At 35.6% G+C, this 21,325-nt stretch overlaps 1 long non-coding RNA gene across 2 annotated transcripts in view; it reads right to left on the minus strand.

Annotated features, from left to right (window-relative positions):
- Positions 1-14,849: 14,849 nt before the first annotated feature.
- The window catches only part of LOC140594219 (uncharacterized), a 54,385-nt gene continuing 47,909 nt past the window's right edge, over positions 14,850-21,325 (minus strand). For both annotated transcript variants that reach the window (XR_011994888.1, XR_011994887.1), the window contains one exon: positions 14,850-15,170. This is a non-coding gene — a long non-coding RNA (uncharacterized lncRNA). The remainder of the gene's footprint in view (positions 15,171-21,325) is intronic.

The raw sequence follows: 21,325 nt of genomic DNA on the forward strand, positions 1-21,325 counted from the left end.
TATCTCAATGAGCAGCTCCAATGCCCATCAAACTGCACTAGCCAGAAATCTAGAGGCTACTCTTTCCACTTGTTTCTCTTTCCTTCTTTTCTCTCCTAACACATATTCCTCCCATCACCAAGTCCTGTGCGTATTATTTCCTAAATGGTACTCAAATCTATTCACTTTTTACAATCTCCAGGGAAAACATCATTGGCTCAGTTTCTCAGAAATGGATTCTCAGACTATATACCATACTATAGTACTCTAGTATAGTATAGTATATTTTAATATCTCTTTAATGAATGTACCTGAATCTGAGTCAGCTTTGTCGCATCATCTATCCACATCTATCCACACTGCATGGCATTTTTTTAAGCACAAAAGTAGTTTTGATATTTTGGTTGAAAAGTAATGCTTTCTTACTCTCTTAAGGTAAAGGCAGGGGCACCTGGATGGCTCAGATGGTTTAATGTTTGCCTTCAGCTCTGGTCGTGATCTCTGGGCCCTGGGACCGAGCCCCATGAAGAGCTTTCTGCTTCTCCCTCCCCCTCCCTCTCTCCCCTGCTGCCTCCCCCACTCATGCTCCCTCTTTCAAATGAATAAATAAAATAGAAAAAAAAAAGATAAAGGTGAGCATTCTTAAAGTTCCTTCATGGCCACACTAAGTTTCACCAGAATATAGTAGCATATATTCTTCCTCTACCCGGGAAATTTCCCCTCTTCTCTTGTTCTAGTGAACTCTTATTTACTCTTTACATCTGATCTCAAGTGTGACTCTCCAAGAAAATTCTTCCAATTCTCTGACAATATATCGCGCAACACTGTGTACTTGTCCTTCCCATCAATTATTACAAGAGTAATTTCACATTTGCCTCTGTGATTATTTAATTAATATCTGTCTCTTCTATTGGATTATAGGCTCCACAAAGACAGAGAGTCCTTATTTAATGTTGCTTACAATCGTATCCCCAGAGTTTTAGCCCAATACCTGATGCAAATTTTGTGATCAGTAAACATTTGTTAAATAACTGAACCTTAATTAATTTATGCTGAGGCTATACTGGAACAAAGAAAATTAATTCCTACTCTTCAGTCAAGAAGTTAAACAACAGTCAGAGGGATCAGTCTGTCTGTTTCACCTTTCTTGTTTTACTCTTCATTGAAATATTAGTTGCTTTAAGACAATAACAACAACAACAAACTATGAACATCAGACTAAAGCAAATATGTATAGAATTTATATGCTCAATTTGGAGTTAATCAGTATAATCAGATTTTGAAAATTATTTTGATAATTAAGTTCCTAAAAGCACATTGCATGGTTTTCTATATTTAAGTATTAATATAGAATACCAATAGCCAATAAATATATTCAATTTAACATATATTGTCTGAACTAGTATCATGGAATTGGTAAATTTGTTTTGTTTTGTTTTGTTTTAAGATTTTATTTATTTATTCACGAGAGACATTCATGAGAGAGAGGCAGAGACATAGGCAGAGGGAGAAACAGGCGCCCTGAGGGCACTCCGATGTGGAACTCGATCCCAGGACCCCAGGATCACAACCTGAGCCAAAGGCAGATGCTCAGCTGCTGAGCCACCCAAGTACCCCTGGAATTGATAAGTTAAATTGCTTTATTACCTTGACTTGTTTGAGGACTATCTGTTTTTAAAAATTATTTTCTAGATAAAGGTGGTATAATTCTAAATGTTTCTGTGTTATCGGGGAAAGCCACTGAAATCATTGATTTGTGTTTAACTGTATTCACAATAGGATGTCTTTTGAAGGGAATATCATAGTCTTCTAAAAGATTACTTTACTACCTTACATTTAAATAGGTTGAAAAAGATATTGCCTGAGGATTGACTCAGGGTCTGTCCCTTTGCTTCTAGCATTAGAGGCCCAGGATATCCATATCCTTATTCCAAACTGACCTGACAACAGCCCCTGTGAAATACCCAGTTTCTCTTTCAGAAAGGTTGCTAGTATGGCTTAATTTGGCTTAGAATCATCATTTTAAAACTAAGCATGTTGTCATCGATTTAAAATGCTTCAGATGACAGTTTGGGATTTTTTTTTCTTTTTTGCTTACCTTTCTAAAGCATTCAAACCTTAGTAATCTCTAGAATGAACTGTCAATTTTAGATTTATTCCTGGCAAAAAAAAATGTCTTTACATTATAAGCTGCACATACTAAACTGCACATTTTTTACCTGAAGATAGTTATTTCTTTGGGAAATATGTTTATGACTTACAGTATTTTTTCTTTTAAATGTGGCAAAACTTGTTTTCTTTCTTACCATGGTGATTTCTTTCCTCCAATGTATGAATGAACTGCCATTCTATTGTACTGCTCTCTCTAATTTTCCAGACATTGTGCTACGTCTCTTACTGCTTTTGGGTAGTTTCCAAAATACAATGCTTGAATTAAACATGTCCCCAGTAGATTTTACCCTTTAACTGTATCTTTTTTCTCATTTTTGTCCTGTGATGACATAGAACCTCTGAATGACTTTATTATATTTCAGAGCATGACTGTTATTTTCGGCTATTTTGGGCTTTTCTGCTTGAAATAGTTTCTTATTTCTCTAATATTTTTGAGATCTGAATCTTTTGCATTAGTTACAAATGCAAAAGCCACAAAAATTTTCAAGTAAACATTTTAGTACAGTAAATTACTATACGAGAATAAAAATATATGGAACATTTTTGTTCATTTTATTCTGCTTTATTAGATCCATATGGTGAAATAATTTCTATATCTAAATGTGTAAGATATGGCCATCAAAATACAGTAACTTTTCTAGTGTTTCCTCCCAGATCTTTAAATAAATTTTTTTCTTTAGAATAATTTTAGAAGTACAGAAAAAAAAATACAAAAATAGAACACAGGGGACGCCTGGGTGGTCAGCAGTTGGGCATCTGCCTTTGGCTCAGGGCGTGATCCTGGGACCTGGGATGGAGTCCCGCATCCGGCTCCCTGCATGGAGCCTGCTTCTCCCTCTGCCTGTGTCTCTGTCTCTGTCTCTCTCTCTCTCTCTCTCCCTGTGTGTCTCTCATAAATAAATAAATAACTCTTTTTTTTTTTAAAAAAAAAGAACAACATTCTATTTACCCTAAACCTAGTGTCCTCTATTATCTTATACTAGTATGATGTATTGTTACAATTGATGTGACAATAATATTGATACATTATCATTAACTGAATTCCATAGTTTATTCAAATTTCCTTAGTTTTTACCTATGTCCTTTTTTTGATCCAGAATTCGATCCAAGAAACAACATTACATTTGGTAGTTATGTTTTTTAGCCTCCTCTTGGCTGTGACAATTTTCAAATCTCCCCTTGTTTTTGATGACCTCGAGGATTTTGAGGAGTACTGGTCAGATACTTTTGGAATGCCCCTCACCTGGGATTTTTCTGGTGTTTTTCTCATGATTAGGTCTGGGCTATATATTTTGTAGAGGAAGACCACTGGGGCAAGTACCATCTCATCATATCAAGGGTACATACTATCAATCTGACTTATCACTCTCGATGTTGACCTTAATCACCTGGCTGCAGTAGTATTTGTCAGGATTCCCTACTACAAAGTTACTCTTTTTTCCCCCTTTTTCTATATTGTACTCTTGGAGGGTAGTCACTAGCACAGCCACACTTACAGAATGGACAGTTATGTTACACCTTCTTGAGGACAGAGTATCTACATAAAGTAAATCATTTAAAATTCTTCTGTACTGGAGATTCCCCCCCCCCCATTATTTATTTATTCAGTTGGCTATTTATATCAGTATGGACTCATGGAGATTTATTTTAGATCTCGAGTTATAACACAATACCACCTTTTATTTGTTTATTTATTTATTTATTTACTTACTTACTTACTTACTCAAATATTTCAGCTTTCATCATTGGGAGTACCTTTACTTGTCTATTGTGCTCCATTGACATATCCCTAGTATTGTTTATTTTTCTTTTTTTTTAAATAACTTCTTTATTTTTGGCACTACAAGATGCTCCAGGCTCACCCTGTATATTTCTTGCCCCGGCCCTAGAATCAACCATTTCTCCAAGGAGCCTTGGTTCTTTTTACTGGAGAATGATTTAGTAACCAAGACCTGGCACTAGATGTTCTGTTACATTTTTTCAACCTAAAAGTGACGAGACTAGTATTTTTTGGTATTCTGCTATAATCTAAGCCAGAGATCAGCAAAATGTTTTCTGTAAAGAATCAGATAATATATTTTAGAATCTACAAACATATGGTCTCTGTCACAACTACTAAATTGCTTTTGAAGTGAAAAGGCAGCCATAGATAAAATGTCAACAAATGGCTATGGCTGTTTACCAATAAAACTTTATTTACAAAAATAGATGATAGGCTGAATTTGGCCTGCAAGTCAGAGCTGACTGGTCCCTGATATAAACCATACGTGTGACATGTGCATGCGAGTCTATATTTGTGTGTGTGTGTGTGTGTGTGTGTGTGTGTATGTGAGGGAGAGAGAGACAGAAAGACACAGAGAAAGAGAGAGAGAGAGGAATTAAATGAATTAATCCTTAGAATAAAGGAGTCAGGGATTGAGCTCAAGTGGTCTCATTGTAAATCCAGTGTTAATTTTATTTCACCCTACTGTCTTCTAGTCAACAACTCTTCAAATTACATTCCTGTAGTTCTTTGTATTTTTCTATTTTCAGCTTTCAGAAAGTAGTAGACTGTTTCATGTATAGAATTATCAGATGTCACAGTGATATAACTGTAACAATGCTGGTTCTACATGTTGTGCCTGGGTATCAATCTTATTTATTTTTAGCCACAGGTTTATGCCTATATACTCCAGATTATTAACAAAGACCTCAACCTAGCCAAAAAAAAAAAAAAAACTGTTTTTTGCTGAAATATGCTGTTGGAAGGAGTCATTCAAAGTAAAGACATTTTTTTTCTGCTAACATGGTTAGTGTGTAATAAGGAGCTTCTTTCTTGCCAGCAAGAAGAAGCCTATAGAAGTGACAAATTGAATGACAGTCATTTCCAGACACTAACAGAGGAAGACAGTGAGGAAAGACAGATATGTTCATTTTAAGATAGAATTAAGTCTTTGAAGAAAGAGAAGAATGAAAAGCAAAGAAAAATAAAGAGACCTTAAACTGATCTCTTAGAACATTTTATTTTTCTTAGAACATTTTAAGTGCATTGCTGAACCAGATACTTTCCCTCCACATCTGTTTATGTGTTTTACCTTTTTCCGGATAATTAAAAGAAAAAAAAATATTCCTTAGTTTTAAGCCCTCACGTTCACATATTTTTCAATGAATTTATAATTCTGGATGCTAAATCCATGAATCAAAGTTCCTCTTACCAAGGCAATCCAGCTATTGAAATAAACTCCACTTGTTTCAGCTGTGAAACAAGGTTACCTGTGTGGTGTATATTTTCTCCTTCAAACTGTTGTAAGTCACAGGTAATCGATACAGAGCTGGAGAAAGATAATGTATTAAAGGTAAATCACACAATATTTCTTGACACGTTTGCTTTATATAGAACATAAGAACTCTCCTAGTATTGATTACACATATTTATAATTGTTCAAAATCTGTTCTCCAAAATACCAATGATTTTTCTTAGACTGATGTCAAACGAAATAAATCTCCCCACCCATTAGGCCATTGATCAATGATAGATATAAACCCATACCAGTATATTTAAATGAGACACCAGTTTATATAATTATTGATCATTTGTTATATATGCTTCTGGATCGAAGATGAAGTCTGTGGGGAAAAGGACTAGAGTGGTGGATTGGAAAAGTCAGGTAGGACTGTTATATTGTTAAAACTTGTGGTTCCTAGATACTGTTTCAGAGGACATTAATAACAATACTAATACTATTACTGACATTAATAATAGAAATAATATAAAATAATGACTATGTCCATCAGTCAAAAACAGAAACCACTTGCTATTTCAAGTGCAAAGGGATTTAATGCAGAGTATTAGTTATGAAGTTTTTGGTAGAGCTGGGTGAACCAGAGTACTATAAGGTTTCCTGACTGGTCCTGAGTTGGTTTCATTCCTAGGCTAAAGCCCTGCCATGACACTACCCTGAGGGAGGCTCTGTCTCTGCTGTTTTTGCAGCAGACTGGGAATTGGGAGCCACATTCTCACTGAAGGGTCTATACGATGCTGCTGCTACTACTTCTACTGAAGGCATCTCCAAGAGCAAGGAGAATGGCATCTCTCTTCCTCTTGCTTTCCAAAATTTGGATCCAAACTAACAAGGGAAATACAGTTCGCAGGCTCCAGTGACTATAATCCACAAATGAGTGTAGAAAGGCAAGAACAGAGTTATGGCAAGAGAAAATTATCAAAAGACATGGAATATGGTAAGCACCATTTTGAGTATTTTAAGAAGATACATAGATGATAGATAGATAGAAGACAGACAGATAGGTATACATTTAGTTCTTATAACAACCCTGTGTGGTGGGTATGCTTTATACATATTTTGCTATGAGGAATTAGAAGCATAAAGTAGCTAGGTTATATCAAATTCATATAGCTATCAAGAGATGGAATTAAAATTTGAACCAGGCAATATGATTCTAGAGTTCTTAGCTACAATTATACAATAATTCAACAGGCATGGGTGCTCACCACCTTCATTCATTTGTTTAAAAGAAAAAGTTAGTCTTTTCCAAGACCCCCTTCCAAGCATTTCTCCTACGCACCAATCTAAGTTATTCATATGACCTGATCTTTTCTTGCCACTGATATTGGCCATGTTCAATCTATGTAGCTCTTCCTCTTTGTATAACCAATAATTTCAATGATATGTAATTCATATAGGTTCTCTTGCCTGGGCACCTCCCCTTGAACCACTGCTGCTATCACTATACTGGCTTCACTAGGAAAAACATTGCCTCTCTCTTTTTTTTCCATGCTTAATGTAAATAATTTGCCCAGCCACGGAGCAGACCCACTGTTTGACCTACAACACAGCTAAAGATGAGTTGACTGGATTTTACTGAAGGCTGGAGATACAGACAGACTATCAAAACACATAATGCATTACAATTAAAATAAAGCTATTTTTGTAGTGCACCAGTCTAGGCCCATCCATGAAGAGTTCCAGTCACAGGATACCTCCTGGCCTTGTTTCTGTTCTGCCTCTAAATGGCCAAGGCCAAGTTACTCTTACCACAGGATGTGTTTTTGAGTCTACTTCTATTCATCAGAGTCCTGGCCCACTGCCCAAGCTCCAGTAAAAAAAAAAAAAAGAAAAATAATAAAAAATTAAAAAATAAAAAAACAAAAAACAAAAAAATCCCTCTTTCACCCCAATTTAAGACCAAATTTCCCAGATTTTATTTCCTTTCCCTAAGAAAAAGTATCTAAAACTTGGAATACAAAAGATGACTGCATGTCCTGTCCATGACATACTAGAACATTAATGGGTCTACTCAAAGCTTATCTGATTCTCTAAGAGGATTCAGTTTTGTTTGATTCAGTAGTTCCTATTGATAATGTTCCAGACTCTGTGTAGTTAGATGTAACCTTTAAAAGACTGTTAAATTACAAATGGTTTTTGTTCTGTTGAAATACAAATGATTTCCATCTGATAGAAAAGATAACCCCAAAGGTTATGTTTTATGGTCCTGGAAGATATAAAGCAGTTTTGTATTTAATCTAGCAATGCCATTTCAGCATTTTTTTCTTTCTGTGACTGCACATACTTTGATCTTTACTAGACTTCATTGAACTAGTTTAACCCTTGGCTTAGTCTCTCATGGATGTTTTTGACATGAGCTTACTTTATGTTTTTATGAGTTATATTTTTAGCTTGTAGAAAATTATACTTTGATACTCTGGCTTCTTTGCAAGATCAGTGGAAATAGAAATATCCACTTCCTTCAGAGCAAGACTCACCATCTCATATTTGTGAGACCTGGAAAACATTATAAATGTAGATCCATATACAATAAGATTAAATATTTAAAAGTTACAAATTGGAGTTACAGGTATTAAATGAAATGCAATCTTCTTTTTCACCTTGACAAGCATCCTTTCATGATGAATACATTGAAAAATATGCACTAAGCTTTGACAATTTTTATTACTGAAGGTCAGCAATATATCAAAAATGAGCAAATTTAGATATGACACATGCTTGATTATTGTATTGAAAAGAGGAAAGTGTTTGGATGAGTAATAAAGCAAAACAAATCATAAATTATTATATGTTTATTTCATATAACAATTTTCTAGCTTCCATGTCAGCAGAATTATTCATTATATTGTTATAATCAAGGTTTTCAAATAATTGGTATTCTATTGCCAATAATGCCAAATTAGACCTTTGTCTAATCACCACAATGCTTAAATAGAATTTATTTGCTTTAATAACTTCAATTTGGAAAAAATTATCTGGAATTGTTTATAAATTTATAATACATTAGTTGGAATTAATCTATGTTCAAACGTTGTATTGGGGGTCATATTTGAACAATGAACACTTCACAGAAGCCATTAAAATATTTAATTTAGTTATATAATCTTATATTGTTTATATCAAATTTTTACGATTTCATAACGCTACATCTAGCACTATACATTTTTTTCCTTTCAATGCTAAGATATTATATAGAAAATCTAAAGTAGTAATATATGCCTCAGTTTGCGCAACCTTATTCCATCAAGACCATACTTTGAATTTATAATAGCTAGGAAATAATATCTGTAGACATTAGTTTCAGTATTATTTGTGCATGGATCTTCTCCTTTACAGTTATACAAATATTTTCATTTTCTTAATTTCCTCATATCTTACTAGGATTCACTTTTGTTACGTATCTTATATAAACTTTTTTCAACTAAAAATTTATTTTCTCTGAATTTTGAAATGGTGTATTTTATTTTGTCTTATTTAAAGATTTTATGTATTTGTTCATGAGAGGCAGAGACATAGGCAGAGGGAGAAACAGGCTCCCTGCGGAAAGCATGTTGTGGGACTGGATCCCAGGATCCCCGGATAACGCCCTGAGCCAAAGGCAGATGCTCAACCACTGAGCCACCCAGGTGCCCCAAAATGATACATTTTAAACTGTCTAAAATTTAAGTATCCAACCTTAGGTTTGTTTACCTTTTTAAGTATTTTCTAATATTATCAATGTCAAGCAAAAATTCATACCACACAATTGTAGATAGCACAAAATTAAAACTGTTCTCATTTTGAGTCAAAGATCATAATTCACTCTTTTATTATTGTTAGTATTTAAAAGATTATTGTAATATTTTAATACTTTATTCAATTACTTACATTAATTCCAGTGGGGATTTTTAAAAATGATGAACATTTTCTGAAATTTGTGCAACACATATACAACAATCTTGAACATCACCTGTAAAAAATTGTAGACAGATTCTAAAACTATTGAAATATCAAATTACCATCACAAGCTGAAAACTTGATACTATTTCAAAGATGCAACTCCAAATTTATACACATCCCGTGAGATTCTTAGACCTATTAAAGAATTGGCCAAAGAAGATAGAAGAGTGCTTTGCTTAAGACAAATTCTTAGTAACTTGGGTTTTCTGGGGGGCAATGTATAAACTAATTCACTTCATTTAACAAGATAATAAATGTAATTTTGGTGTACTATTTGGATAACATATGAAGTAGAAAAGCTTTATTTATATAAATCTTTCCCCAAACTGAGCAAGACCTTCAAGCAGCCTCCTTTCTTAGCACCCCTAGAGTTGAGAGTCTGGTTTCAACAATCATTCCTAATTTGAAAACCTTGTTGTTTTCCTTTACTTCCCTAGTGTGTACCACCTTTTGTCTGGTTTTAACACCTTTGCATAGTGAGTCTGAGAATGGTTATTGGGTGCGATTCGGTATTTATTTCACCAAATATTTCAAAAAAAATATTTACATTATTGACCTAGTTGAAGTCACTTTTTTTTTGTTTTTTTTGTTGGTTTCTTTGCTTGTTTTTTTGCCATAATTTCAAGTAGGCTCATACACGGCACAGAAAAGGATTCTGGGTGTTTGACTATACTTCTTGAATTTAGTACGTGAGCTTGCCCTTGATATTTTTAACTTTAATCATGTATTTTATTAGTCTTTTAACTCACTTAAATAAAATAAAATAAAACATTTTAAGCACCTTTTAGAATTTCAATTAAATCCTACTACACATTTTTACACTATCAATTGCAGCAAATACAAACCTATACTCACATTTAAGAGAACTATGAATCGTTTTATATTGTAAAATGTTTTTCAGCCTCCATTAGCAACTGGCATAAATATTGTGCAATCTGAAACTGCCTCTGAAACTAAGAATTGGATCAGGAAGCAAGAAAATGGACACTCAGTACAACTGGGGAATGAGATCTTGTTAGGCAACACTGCTGCCTAGCTAAGAAAAGGAATTTGAGAAGTTGGTTAATTTGCCTTTTCTCTTACCTTTCACCATTCTTCACCACTTAAATAATCCCTATCTTTGGAAGTACTATATGGTCTGTCTCCAACTTCAGCAGCAGCACAGCCCTTAAACCTGGACACCTACTAACAGCGGTTGTCTTTGTTTCAAAGACACTAACACGCCCAGCAAGAAATGGGGAGCCTTTCCCAACCAGGGTTTGTGATATGTGAGCTCCCTCTGAAGTGCTGGGTGCATCATTTAATTCTTGGTTAAAGATCAGATACTCTTTACCTCAAGTAACTGAGACTCACCTCTTTTCATCCTATGAGTAACTTGCTGAAGAAGAATATATAATCTTTATAAAGGTAACTACTTTGCCATTGCAGGGCATCCTGCTTTAACCATATTCACAACAAAATAAAACGGGGGGTGGGTGGAGAGAGATTTTGGGCAAAGGAAAGAACAAGTATTCAGAAATGGAGCTCTGATGAAAAAGGTCCAAATAATTGCCCCAGTTTCCCTTAGGAACAAAGAACAGGAGGCAGAGAACTTGCTTTGTTTATATGTAACTGAAGAGCCTAATAAAGTGTCTCCCTTCTCCAGCAAAGCATCTGTGCCTTAGAGGACTATTTGAATTCCATTTTCGCCCAAGTTTCTTTTCAGGTCTCTTTTTCTAATTTTATTGGACCTCCAAATACAAGAATGATAGTTTTCACAATTGAGATCTAAAAATGGTTAACGAGTATTTTCGTCAAGACATCCATTCATTCGCATGAACATATTGTATACTGCATCTATTTCATTCTAGCCACTGTTCTAGTTGCTGGATGCAAAAACGCACAGCCGATGCTTTTGGTCGTTTGAAGGATACATGCCATTGCTTGGCTTATTTATTTATCCGAGTGAAAATATTTCTGTAGGCAAGGTGCCTTAAGAGCACAGGAGGGATCTATTAGCCAAGCAGGCATAGCATCCATTCCCAGTGCTATTTCTCCAGAGTAATGAGAATTAAATTCAATTCCCCATATTAATCTGCATTCATTTTATGATTGTTGATGACCTTGAACCCATGAATAACCACAATTCAACTGAGGGATTGGAGAGCTCAGCTGAGACTCCTCTCCAATAATATATTGAAGCCAAGAAAAAAATAAATTCAACCCAGTTACAGCCACATTTTTACAAATCCCCACAACTGGCCCCATTGCATACAACTGGTTATTCTGCTGGAGGGATCAATAGATTACCTGTTGTTTCTGATAAGCTACATCACTACTCATCTCTATTTATGGTTAAAAGGGTGGATTGAAAATAGCACAATTAAGATCGAAGATAACAACACGATGGCTTTTAGAAATTAATGAGAAAAATATAATTTGTTACCTCTATATAACCATTGACTTAACTGTTTATGGTTGTAATACAGGCAAAAAGGTCTAGGCATATTTCTGAGTTTAGGCTCAACAGCTCAGAAAAGAAGGCTGTGAAAGCTGGCCCATGAGGACCTACTAGAGTGATCAAAAATAATGAACTCAAAAGGAAAAAATCAATAGCATTTATTTTGAAACATCTGAATCAGAGGATGTGGTAAATCACTGATTCCTTTTTCTGAAAATACATTAAATGTATCTCTGAAATTTTATATACATGAAAGAATAAAAATCTTATTAACTTTCATTCTATAGTTCCTCAGTAGTAATTAATATTAACCACACTTGACCATTTAATCTACACGCTGTTAGTTTTTGTAAATGACTCTTTCAAGTCAGCCCCTCTATATACCTCTTCAAGTAGCCCAAAACATGTTCACGTATATTATGCCATTTATCTTCATAATAACCCCTGTGAGATACAGGGGGGTTATTATTATCACCTTCTTGGAAATAAGGAGGTGAGGGAACAATAGGTTAAATGAATAGGGGCAAGCATAAATTGATTTATAGCTTCAAAATCCTGCAAAATAAAATCATGCTTAGTTTACAATTTATTTTCAGAAATAATGGTTTCCCAGGTGTTTTAAAGACAGTATTTATCGCCTTAGACTTTATCTGATAATTGTAAAATGTAGTGGTTTTTCAATTACCCTGGAGGCTCATGTTTTATTTCTGGAGGTATACCCCACAAAAGAAAAAAAATGCCTGAATGATTTGCATCTAAATATTAATAAGATTTTGGTCAATAACTAACATATGAAGAAAATGTAACAATTCCCACTTCTGTGTGAATACTTGAGTCATTAACGTACGGATAAATGTCAAAAATGCAATTCACATTTCCCGTTATGGCTTTACTATTCTAAACATACCTCGAATAATCATTCACTTTCAAATTTGTCATCTTGGAAGATTTCATGGGGATGTAAATGGCTAATATATAATTCAAATCACTTTTATAACCTTGGTACAAATGAAAATACAGGGAGGAAAAGTCCAATATGCATTAGATACAAAAAGAAACAACAAAAACCCAGGCAATAAATAAGGCGATCTCTAAACCTCGCCTTAATAGACTATCTGCTCTTGTGAGGCAACCCTTGGGAATGATTTAATTTATGTCCTAGCCTAAAGGGGTATGCCACAAAGGCTCTCAACCTGCGTTCCAGTATTTGACTCTTCCCTTCATCTCTTCGCAGTATTGACATTATTTTTTTCTTTGCTGATCTTTCCATATAAAAAGCTTAAAAATAAGTCAGAGGCACAATGACAAAATTTTTGTTTACTTTCTATCTTTGTTCTCTCTTTGCTTTCTTTTAAGTGAATGAGGTTATGTACATATATTTTGAATATGGTTACATTATAGGATTATCCATCTCCTAAGTACAGTTTCTAGAAGGGGATTCTGGAAATAGGCACCTTTAGCCCCTTATGAGCTTCCATTTACTTTTGTGGGGGTGTGCACACTGCCCTTCTGTGCTGATAAACTGTAAGTACAACCATGGAGCCTCTGTGTCTATATCCTCATAAAAGCTGCGGAAGACTTGAACATAACTGAAGAGTGTTCATCGAAGGCAGGTTGATGCCCTGGTGAAGTAGTCCACCTGGAAATGGAAGCGCACCTGGAATGAGGAAATATGTACAGAGCACCTAGCACACTGCCTGGGCAGCACATTGAAAGCACTAAGTAAACCTTGGTTACCTTTTTCTTCCTTCAGATTGTGGGCATCAGCTAAACCATCATCCTGCCTATGGACTATCATCTGCAATCAGCCTGAGTGAAAAGCTCAGAGGGATACATTTTAACTCTCTGCACATTGAGGCTTAACAACCACCCTCCTAGATGCCAATGACTCAAATTCACTGGGCGCATCAAGTTTTGTTGACCACTTAATTCACATGCCGTTAGTTTTTCTAAATGACTATTTTGTTTGTTGTCAACACAGAACAAAATATCGTTGGTACTACAAGGCACTTGAACTTCTTCTCATTGACTCTTTTTAAAATCTGGTTGTGATAAGAATAATTCTCCATTTCCTATCTGTCAATAAGAACACTGTGATAAAAATGAGAGTGTTTAGTGAATATAATACTGATGGTATTTTCAAATCTGAATTGCACTGGCTTCACATGTCTCCATGCCTGGAGCATTGCTCAGAGCCAAATGCAGATAGTCAGATGGCAGCGTGAATCACCACATTCAGAAACGAATCTTGTGATGGAAACTGTTTTGGCTGGATTTGGACCAGGCCTCAACATTGGAAAGGGGGGGTGGTGTGGTGAGAAAACAGAGGAAGCTGATCAGGTTCTCTGGGGCCAAATTGGTCAGAATTCTTCCCAAACTCACTAATATTTTTGAGAGCAGTTGCCTTTGGCTACTTTTGTTTTTGTTTTGCACAGCACATGGCGCAGTGTGAGCTCACCCAGAAAAGCACACTAATAGGTGTTAAGTCCCACTAGTAAGGTAAGGCATCTCCCCTGACCACCTGATCTAATGTGCCCCGTTCCCCAGGCACTGCGTAGCCAGCCCATCACCCTGATTACTTTTATATGTAGCTCTTGTCACTATCTGATGTCTTCTAGATCATTTGGTTTTCCTGCTTATTATCTGGTGTCCCCGTGAGGGCAGGGCCCCCAGCACATAATAAGCTGTCCAAACTACTATTGCCATAAAGTAAATATTTGTTCCATGAATAAATACATGAAGAATGGCAAGGCTTTTAAGGATTTCCTCTTCTGGAAAGGGATTGCCGTCAGGCTTCCTTCCTTCCCACCATTTCTTCATTCTGTGTGTATGTGTCCCTCTTTTTTTTTTTTTCTTTCTTTCTTTTCTTTCATCTTTACCCAATGTCTGATATGGGACAAGAATATTGCTAAGGATTTGTAGTTTTAAATATAAAATGGTAGAGCATTAACAATGCCTGAGCATGTTATACAGGTCATAGATCATGGGTTCTTTTATATTTGAAGATGGCCATAACAAGACACAGACTCACTCACTTTTAGTTTAAGAACATGAGGCTACTTTATTGTCAGTTTTTACTGGCTGAGGACACACCGCATGAGCTTTCCTAACAGAAGGAACAGGAATTATTGTGTATCTGGACAGACTGTGAATCACCATTGTACTGTCCTCTGCTTGCTAGCAACATGCCCCAGCAGTCAATAGAGAGGCAAAGATTTTATGTGGCCCCATCAAGCTATCCCCAAAAGATGGCCTACCCCCTCTACTTTTTAAGTAGTCCAGCAATTGAAATTATGGCTGTTCATCATCACCAGGTATCTCAGCTGGTCCACTTCTGTTCTTCCCAGTCAATGACACTATGAAATACAAATCAACATGTACATCATCATTACAAATTATTTTCATTTTAAGACCTAATAACTTCTCAAATTTGGTCTGGTGACCAACTAGAGAGTCTCAGCAACAGGTAGATATTAGCGAACAAGCCATGCCTAGAATATTCCCAAGATCTTTTCTAGTCATAAGCATAAACTCTGTGTAAAAGAATTTACAATATCAATGGTAGAACTGTAAAAAATGGGAAGTTATAATAAAAATACATAATATTACAAAGTGCTGATTTCATATATTTGGATAAAGCTAAATTGTAAAAGCTTAGATTTGAGTCTTTTCCAAGGACAATTTTATTTAATCTTCATAACACACTTATAACAGAAGCACACTTTACTAATACAAGCGTGCACGACGCAATGCCAGTAAAGATAACATTCTATCCAAGTCTTCCTGAAAAAATCAAATCAACAGAGAAGGTGATGGTTGGAGGTAAAACCTAAAGGATGATTTGGAGTTTGCTGGTAAATAAGCATCCCAGTCAGGTGGAAAAACATGAAGTTAGGAAAAGATATATTTTGGAGGAAATGGACAAAACAAAGACTTAGTAGGTTAAAAGAGTCAACGTACAAAGTACCTTTTGAATCATGCTAAAAAATATGGATTTTATAGTGTAGGTGATAGGGAACAATTGAAGAATTATGAGCAAGTCCCCAGGACAACTTGGCACTCAGTGTGGAGTCTGCTTGAGAATTTCTCACCCCCCTACTTCCCCTTCCTGCTCTGCCACTCCTCCAACTCATGTGCATGTGTGCTTTTTGTCTATCTCTAAAATAGAAAGAAGAAAGAAAGAAAGAAAGAAAGAAAGAAAGAAAGAAAGAAGAAAGAAATATCCTTAAAAAGAAAAAGAAAACAAAACACATTTTTGTAATGGAAGGCAGGCTGGAATAATAAAGAAGAGGACCATAGATTTTCTTATTAGAAATTGGACAACTGGGGATCCCTGGGTGACTCAGTGGTTTAGCATCTGCCTTCGGCCCAGGGCATGATCCTGGAGTCCCGGGATCAAGTCCCACATCAGGCTCCCTGCATGGAGCCTGCTTCTCCCTCTGCCTGTGTCTCTGCCTCTCTCTCTCTGTGTCTCTCATGAATAAATAAATACAATCTTAAAAAAAAAAAAGTTGTACAACTGGCTGAAAACAAAATGAACAGAAAAATAACACTCCAAGGACTCTTTTTCAAAAGTGAAAGACAAAAATTTAGACTAGCTCTCTCCACATTCCTGTAAAGTCTCATAAGTAACCAGAACCCTTCCATAACAAATCAGAGACAGTCCCACATGTCGTCCATGAAGAGACATCTGATGAAAGCAGGAAGGAAATTCTACGGGCTGTAATATTTCAAGAGCCAGACAGCGGAGCCCATTATGCCACAGGCACTGATGTGGTGACCTCAGCATAAGGTACTAGTAGAAAACTCTCTCTTTTGTAGACCATCTGGATGAAGCTAAAGCAACAGTAAGTCAAGGAAGATGGCACCATGAGAAAGCTCCTTATAAGAGTTAAGGTTTAACATAAAATGTATTAGGGGCACCTGGGTGGCTCAGTCAGTTAAGTATTTGACTCTTGACTTTGGCTCAGGTCATGATCTCAGGGTCCTGAAATCAAGCCCTGCCTTGGGTTCCACACTCAGCAAAGAGTCTGCTTAAAGATGCCCTCCTCCTGCCCCTCCTCCTGCTCTCTCTCTCTTTCTCCTAATATTTCTCTCTCTATATATAGAGAAATATATATATTTTTATTTATATATATGTAAAATATATATAAAATATATAAAATTATTTATATATATAAAATATATATATTTATTTATTAAATATAATAAACCTTAAAAAATAAAATAAAGTCTCTTAAATGTGTGGATAGAATTTTTATTCTGTAGGACTTAAAAATATGCGTGTGGTAAAGCCTCCAACATAACTCTATCAGGTTTCAATTAAAAAAAAAAATCACTCCAAGTAATCCAAGAAGGAAGAGATTTAATACCAGGATTTCAGAACTTGGAAAACCAGTGGGTATGTTGGAAAAGTTCAGGAAAAGCCTCGAAGTCTCGGGTTCATTGCTAGCTTTCTGAGGAAACATAGGGATTCATTATGTATGTTTATAGCTGTCTACAGCCTCAAAGCAGATAATTTGCAGGAAAATTCACAGACTGTATTGTCAAACTTCACGTCTGCTGAAGCTTACGTCTATCCTACGTTGATCCAGGAGCAATGGTTTGTATTTCTCGAAATACAATACGAAACAAGGGCTTTTTATCGGTAATTCTAGGCCACAATCCAATTGGCCTACTCAGAGAATAAAATGATTCAGGAATGTTGCTAAATTGCCAACAATCAGAGATAATAATGAACAATAACTTTTATACCAATCCAGCTTAGTGTGACAAAGACATTCATAAAGTTTTTAACCTCTGTGTGTATGTGTATGTTTTATTTTGTTAAAGAAGGATGGAATTTATTTATACAAGTATGTGTTACCATGTGGCACAGCAACTCCACTGATGAGTATGTATCCAGGACAATCGAAAACGTGTGTCCACACAAAAATTTGTATATGAGTGTTTATGGCAGCACTATGCATAATAGCCAAACTGTGGAAAAATCTAAATTATCAGTCAGCTGATGAATGAATAAACAAATATGGTATATCCAAACAGTCCTATTTGACCATAAAGAGTAAAATATTGATAAATGATACAATATGGATGAATCTGGAAAATATCATTGTAAGTGAATGAAACTAGGTGAAACTGACATATGCTAAAATGTACAGAACAAGCAAATCCATGGAGATAGAAAATAGATGGTGAGTCCTAAGGACTGAGATAAAGGAGGAATGAATAATGATTGCAACAGGGTTTCTTAGGCGGTGATGAAATGTTCTAAAATTAGGAGCAAATATACTAAAAACCACTGAATTGTATGCTTTAAATGGTCGAATTTTATGGTATGTGAATTATAACTCAATAAAACTAATTTGTGAAATAGCAGAGCTGAAATCTGAAAAACAAAACCAAAAAACACCTAATAATAAAATGCATGCCCCTCAACTCTTATGTGGACAGATACTTAGAAGTATAATATTTGAAGATGCAAACTATAAAACAATGAAATGAGATTTTTAAAAAAATTAATAGACATATAAAATGAGGCGGTATTTAGAGTGGTTTAGGAATTAGATCGTAAATTACCAGAAGGCAATGAGCATTCATGCTTTGTACTGTAGTTAACATGGTGCCAATCCTACTACATGGCAAATCCTTATTACATACTTTTAATGGTGCCTCTCTCCATTCCTCTCCAGTACTGCAATATTAAGAAAATGTAATTCTGGGTGCCTGGGTGGCTCAGTCGGTTAAGCATCTAATACTTTAGACTCAATAAAATTAAAGGATCTGAAAATATATTCTGAGTTTTAAAAACCTGTTAGATGTACATTGCCATAAAATAAAAATAATAAAACATGAAATTTAAAATGCCACAAAATATTAAATAATGTAAAATTGGGAGGAAATTTGGGGGAAAATATAAGTTTTTGTATATATATTGTGTTTCAGCTGAAGCAAAGAAGACTATTTCTAGAGCCAGTAATATTGTTCTAATCTATAACAGCAGCATGAAGATGACTAATTTTACTAGAAGAGAATGATATTAAATTATTCAAGAAAGTGCTTAAAGTTTTTTTGACAACAATGGCAACCATGAAAATGAAAATAATTAATCAGCATATGTGAGTTTTAAATAAATACCCAAAGATGAACATTAGGCACATTCAAAATTCAAATAAAATCTATGATATTCCTGGCATTGGACTGTAGCAAAATGTTATTTTTCTTCTATACTAGTCGTAAATGCTTTTTAGCACTGGGGATGTTTTCCCTTTCATGGTTGTTAATTGAAAAAGAAAAGTAATTACAGTAGATAGAATAACTAACGAATGGATTATCCTAGCATTCTATATAATCGTTGCTTCTTTTTAGTTTGCTTTATCTGTACTCATCCCTCATCTTTATTATCTAAAATTCATTTTTAAGTTCTTACTTCTGTCTTATGATCCTATCTTGCTTCCTTTCATTCTTTTAGATGATTACCTATTCCTTTTACATAATACTCCTACTCCTAGACACCACTTTTATTCATCTGCTTTGTTTTATAAATCTTATTAGACATGAAAACATATATTTTCCTTTTCTCCCAATTTTCAGTTTTTCTAAAGCACCAATTCACAAAAATGGAAAACCCACAGCCAGTCTTTAAAGTCAAAGCTATTAAAGAGATTACTAGTAGCAGTTTTGGTTTGGGTTTTTTTTTTTTTTTTCCACTTTGTTTGTTTGTTTTCTTACCAGGATTATTTTAATTTTCTGCCTCTCCACAGGAATCTTAATTATCTTTACAACCCATAGGTTTTTTCCAATTTACTACACTGATGACATCCTCTTTGCATCTGGTTGATAAGAATCAACAAGTATCCTAGATGCTCTGGGAGGACACATAATGTGCCAGAAGCTGGTAAGTCATCTCCATGAAAATTCTGAGGCCTGCTACCTCAGTGAAGTTTCTAAAGTGCCAGTGGCCTCTGTCACCTTAACATATTCCTTCCAAAGTAAAAGATAAGTTGCTACTCCTTGCGGTCCCATGGAGAAAAAAATCCCCTTTAGATTTCGCAGCTAGCAAGCATTTCCACCTCTCCCTCAGCCTGTACCTGTGACTTCATGGAGGCTTTCCTTTTTTTTTTCTTTATTCCTTTCCTTTTCTTTTTTTCTTTTTAGTGAGGGAGAGAGAGCACAAGCAGGAGGTGGGTGGGTGGGGGAAGAGGCAGAGGGAGAGACCATCTCAAGCAGGCTCCATCCTCAGCAGGGAGCCCAATGCAGGGCTCCATTTCATGACCCAGGTGCCCCATGGAGAGTTCAGTTCTTATAATTAATTTTATAAGAAAGAAAAATGTCAAGGCTGGTTTACACATAAAACGAGATTTGCAACCTGTCAACCACACGCCTATAGCACAATGACTCCACTCAATAAGGGTCCTAAAAGGCTGGGAAAGAGACCTCTTCCTAGTAGACAGAACTATGAGCAGTGCATTTAGTGTTTCACGTTGCTGGTAATGGATATGACCAGATATATGGATATATATCAAAGAGTAGATTATTTTAATGGGTTTATTAAGCAGTGACGAATATGGAAGGGACATGACCGGAACATTGGTGGTAAGGAAGTCGGAGGAGGAGGTAAATGAACAGAAGAGGACCTTTTAGGTCATAACTTAGTGTAAGGATATTTGTATCCTCTATATACACAGCCTTACCGAAGGCCGTACATTGCAGTGGAAACTCCATAATCCCATAGACAAGATGATTTTCATCTCTGCGTGTTAATCACTATCTTTCAAAAGTCACCCCACTGTGTGCTCAGTGATTTAAAAAACAAAGTATTCAAAGTAGTTCAAATGGAATTCATGCAAAAGTTAAGCCATATGAGTGGACTTTCTCTAAGGCCAACCCAGCCAGTGAGTACTGAGTACCCAGTCTGTCAAGGGCTGAGATGAAAGCTGAGTCCCCAGGACTGTTTCATTCCCTACCATCAGCCAGTCACATGGGAGCAAATCGATATATTGAATTTTTATATCTCATTAAGGGTAGCAATTTGAGCTCTGTGGAATAGACATTGTGGATATGGATTCTCCTTCTTAGTCCCTTGCTAACAGCATCAACCTTGGACTTCCTGTCATAGGTTCTATTGTTTCTGTCATAGGAAATGTTGTTTCTGACCAAGGAGTTGATTTACTGTGCTATAAGAGAGGTAATAAACTAATACCTATAGGATTCACCCGTCTTACCAGGTACCCAATCACCTAGAAGTATAATGAAAGTACAAGGGTCTGGAACTAAGGAACTAAGTGGACTGGCTCATTTCATTCCTAGTGTCCCAATTCCTGTCCTAACAGCTTTGGTTCTCAGTCCTAAGGGAGGAATGTTTTTACCATAGGACAAGTGAAATTGCTATAAACTGGAAGATGGGATGCCAGGGAACCAACAGGCTAAGAAGAGGTTCACTAAACTGTTTGAAATGAATGGTCTTGATTATTAAGGAAAAATAAGATCTCTGCTACACAGTGGGGTGGCA

The sequence above is a fragment of the Vulpes vulpes genome, chromosome 10 (genome assembly GCF_048418805.1).
Source record: "Vulpes vulpes isolate BD-2025 chromosome 10, VulVul3, whole genome shotgun sequence".
Taxonomy (NCBI): domain Eukaryota; kingdom Metazoa; phylum Chordata; class Mammalia; order Carnivora; family Canidae; genus Vulpes; species Vulpes vulpes.